The following is a 5,150-nucleotide window of genomic DNA, read 5'->3' as shown; positions in this document are numbered from 1 at the left end:
ACTGTCCAACCTGATATGAAATACAAGGAGCAGGTGAATGATTTAAACAAATTGCTCAGAGTACATTTTTCTAGTTGGAAGTAAATCATCATAGGATTGGACACAGCTTTTAGGTGCAATGTGATCTTTTCAGTTTTTTGTTTTTTTTCATTTAACTTTATTTTTTTTATTGTGAAATAAATAGTTTTTAAAATTAGTTTCAGCTGTACAACACAGTGCAACAGTTATACTTTTTACCCCTCAAAGTGACAAACCCCCTCCCCCAATCGACCACCCCACTTCCCCCCATATCATACATATCTGTTACAATTCCCTTGACTCCACTCCCACACTATACTTCACATCCTGTGACTCTCTCTATATATTCACTTATAGTTGACATACAATATTATACAACATCAGCTTCAAGTGTACAGTGCAGTGATCAAGCCTCTACCCCATCCATGAAGTGGTCTCCCTAACAAAACATGTGACCATGTGGCACCCTACAAAATATTTACAACATTATTAATTATATTTCTTGAACTGTCTTTCATATCCCTGTGGCAATATTGTAGTTACCTATGTATGCTGTCTAATCCCTTCCCCTTCTCCCTCATCCCCACCCTCTCCCAACTAGCAACCATCAGTTGTTCCTCTATATCTCTGATACTATTTCTGTTTACTTTACTTGTTCATTCAGTTTTTTAGATTCCACATATAAATGAGATCATATGGTATTTGTCTTTCTCTGACTGACTTATTTCATTTAACATAATAGTCTCTAGGTCCATCCATATCATTGCAAATAGTACGATTTCATTCTGCTTTATAGCTGAGTAATACTTCATTGTATAAATATACCACAGTTTCTTAATCCAGTCTTCTACTGATGGGCATTTCGGTTGTTTCCAAGTCTTGGCTATTGTGAATAGCACTGCAATAAAGATAGGAGTGCATATATTTTTTTGAATTAGCATCTTGGGTTTCTCTGGATAGACCCAAGAGTGGAATTGCTGGGTCATACAGTAGTTCCATTTCCAGTTTTTTAAAATAGAGGTTGAAAGAAGGGTAGTTTGAGGATTCCCCTGGGACTGGCAGAAGAAAATCATTTAAGTGATGAGAGCTGAGCCCTGACAGCAGGGCGCTCTGACTTAGGCAACAACCCTGTGATGCAGCACAAGAGAAGGTTGAGATAGACCTTGAAAGCCATATTCAGAGCTCCAATAGCCCAAGGCTTTTCAAAATCTGGAAGACCCATAAGCAAGAGAAATGAAAGGTCTTCCTGGGGCTATAAAACCAAAGGAAAATGATAGGAGTTGAGATTAGTAGGCAATGCTACTTAGCTTACAGCTCGCTTTTATCATCACTTCTCATCTTAAACTAAACATGATAACTTTATTAATAGGGTTTTTTTTGGGATTAAATGAAATCATGTATATAAAGGACATTCCTCCTGAAAACTGCTGGAAAGTGTCTGTTTACTTCACATTCTCTCCTGGCTCCTCAGGACTTGATCACAAATCTTGTTATAGATCTTGAAATAGATCCTAAAATGACTACTGGAATATCCACTAGCAAATTTGTGCCAAAGGATGCCCTTCAAATGCAAAGGTTGCTACATTTTTCTTTACGGTTCCATGAAAATATTTACCTTTGCTATCCTTCCTTCTATAACCAGCGTGATCTCTCAACTAAGGTAAGGTGGCTTCCCTTACCTTATGAACAAATCCCAGCATTGTTCGGAACTGGCTTGATGAGTATCAGCAATGACCTCCTTGGTTCCAAATTCATCATACACTTTGGAGTCAATGTGTAGCATCGGATGCTTCTTGGTGCTCTCTCTTCCCTCCATCCCCATCACTTCTATTTCCTCTGCCTCTACCTCTATTCATCTTCCTTTTCTCTGGTTCTGCTTTGCAGTGTCAATGCTCCCCAGAGTTCTGCACTCATCTTCATGAGTTTCTCTATAACTTTCTTCAAACTCATGATTTCACTACTACCTATAATGCATATTCCTATACCTATATCACCATTCAGGTTGTTTGCTCCAGCCTTTGGCCTGTAAGTCCAACTGTCAAATGAGTAGTTCCACCCGAGTGTCCCCAAAACATCTCAAATTAAACATAACCCCAAACTCCCCAACCCTCTGTGCTCCCATGGTACTTTGCAGATGACTTATCCTAGCATTTATCATACTAGGGGTTTAGAAAATATTATCATTATTTCATTGCAGACAGAGACTATTTCTTATTCAATTTAGAATTCCTACCTCCTGGCAAATCACTGACATATAATCAGCATCCACCAAATATGAGTGAGCAAGTACAAGTCTTGTGACAACTGCTGAACTTGACACAGAGCATCTCCACTCTGCCTAGAGTGTTTTCTTCTTTCCTTGGCTCCTGAGTATGTCTGGGTTGTATTTTGGTTACTGGGTTGCTTTGTTTTCAATGTTCTGATTGTTGCTGGGTGATTTCCTTGGGGCTCCCTCCTGGTTTCTATGTTTCACAGTCTCTGAGATTTCCATCTGCAGCTAAATGGTCACATTTTTTATCTGCCTCTGGAATGGAACAGGGCCTCAGAGAAGCTCTATTGCAACCACACACATATTTGTGGACTATAACAGGCAGGAAGGAGTTTGGCAAGAACCTCCTTATCTCTGCCCAGAGCCAGCCCTCCTGCCTTTTTTCACTTTCTGCATCTTCAAAAAGGATCTCATTTTCTCACTACTCAACACCCTGGTTTGAATGTTTATTCCATTGGTAATGGATCTATAAACAAAAAACGAGGATGTTTATTAATCTCAAAATAAAAATGAGAGAGTTGAAGATTTTTTATAGCTATTGCTGGATAAGGTTCCTTTTATTGCTGCTTTTCTTTTGAACTTCAAAACAAATACCCTTTCCCTGATCTTTTTTTTTTTTTTTTTAACGTGGAAGGCTTCTACCAAAATCAGGATTTGGGAAACACATCTAGACTATTTGCTTTTTACAAATATGTTATAGCAAACTGTGTCTGGAAATGTTGAGAACTAAGGTATTCTGACTAATTGTGTACTCTAGTTAACCAATCCAAAAATGTTTCTTAAATGCTTTCTTAACACTGTCTTAGACATCAAGAGGAAAACAGGAGAATTTTACAATACAGTTGGAGGTGAGGAGAAGTCTAAGACACTTGTAATAATTTGTGAACAACTTAAGATGATAGTAGCAAACCAGATAAATCTTGTAAATGGGCCCTTGAAACTGACAAAAATACTGCATATTCCTCTGGTCAACTTATTCTCCCATTCTCCAGAGTGAGTATTCGAGTCTTCTCCACTCTCCCCCAAATTCTGATTCAATGCTGTGGCTGCCACGGTTGCAACCACCAACTTCACCTATGCTCCTATCACCTCCGCGACTCTCATAGGGTGACCTTAACTTATAGGAGAGAAAAAAGAAAACATAAAAGCCCGCAGAAACTTCCTCATCTTCCTGATGCCAAATATATCAGCCCACCCCCTATCCCTTTCACTCCGTTATGATGTAATAAAAGTGTAAGGCTAAACCCTCCAGAGTGTGATGGATCTCCCTCTCCTTTCCTTTCCAGAATTTGTAAATAGAGATACCTATTCTTTCTTACTTTTTTTCACCTTTTTTTCCTCTGCCTCCATCACAAATTTTCAACAGTTTTTAAACATTTTCAAAACTTCTATTTAAAAACTATTTCTCTCAACTCCCATTCCCCCACAGACGCTGTGCTATCTAGCCCTCTCTTCCTTCGCAGGCATATTTGGCAGAAGAGTTGTCTAAATATGCGGTTTCCACTTCCTCAACTTTCCTTCACTCGTTAACCCAGCCTGGTTTCTGCCCCATTACTCCAACAAAAGAGCTCTAGCAAATGAGGCTGATGTGCTCCATGTAGCTAAATTCAATAGGTGTTTTCAGATAGCTTCAGTTATCACTTACATAATAACTCACAGATCTATTTGTGAGAAATAACCCCAACTCTGAGGTCAGGCTCCCCAGATTTGAGTCATACATATCTCTACCACTTAATACTTCTACACCTCAGACAATTTATTGAACCTCTCTCTATGCTATGGTTTCCTCTTATAAAAAAAATATAAATAATAAGTAATAACTAACCTCAAATACATGCGGGTATCAAATGCATTACTTGTCTCACACACATTTAAATTAGTTACAATGGAGTCTAGAAATCACTATTTCACATCTATCTAGCCCAAATCTTTCTTCTGAGCTGCATACTGGACTCACATATTGAACTGCATACTGGACATTTCCACTTGGATGTCTCAAAGGTACTGCATTAGTTTTCTATTGTTGCTGTAACTAAGTACCACAAACTTCATGGTTTAAAACAACTTAAATTCATCTTACAGTTCTGAAGGTTAGAAGTTTGACATGGGTCTCAATGGACTAAAATTAAGGTTTTGATAGAGCTGATTTCCTTGCCTTTTCCACTTTCTAGAGTCCTCTGCATTCCTTTGGGTCATTATTCTTTCTCCATCTTCAAAGCCAGCCACATTGCATCTTTTTCTCTGACTCTCTTCTGCCCCACTCTTAACTTTATTTATTTATTTTTTTGAGATGTAATTCATATATCATAAAATTCACTATTTTAAAGTGTAAAATTAAGTGGTTGTTAGTATAATTAAAAAGCTGTACAGACATCACCAGTAATTTCAGAACTTTTCCATCACCCTAAAAAGACATCCTATACCCCTTATCAAATCACTCCTCATTCCTCTCTCCCCAAGCCCCTAACAACCACTAATCTACTTTGTGTCTCTATGGATTTGCCTATTATGGATATTTGATATAAATGGAAACATACAGTATGTGGCGTTTTGTGTCTAGTTCTTTCACTTAGTTCATCCATGTGGTAGCATGTATCAGTACTTCAATACTTTTATGTCAGAAAATATTCTATTGTATAGATATAAATGCATAGTTTATCCATTCATCAATTGATAGGTTTTTGAATTGTATCTGCCTTTTAGCTATTATGAATAATGCTGTCACGAGCATTCATGTACAAGTGTTTGTGTGAACATGTGTTTTCAATTTTCTTGGAAAAAAATCTAGTAGAATCATATTGTAACACTATGTTTAACCTTTTTGGGAAGTGCCAAACTGTTTTCCAAAGTAACTGAGCCATTT

Source organism: Hipposideros armiger, unplaced genomic scaffold, assembly GCF_001890085.2.
Source record: "Hipposideros armiger isolate ML-2016 unplaced genomic scaffold, ASM189008v1 scaffold_169, whole genome shotgun sequence".
Lineage (NCBI taxonomy): Eukaryota > Metazoa > Chordata > Mammalia > Chiroptera > Hipposideridae > Hipposideros > Hipposideros armiger.
Note: the sequence above shows the minus strand (reverse complement) of the source record.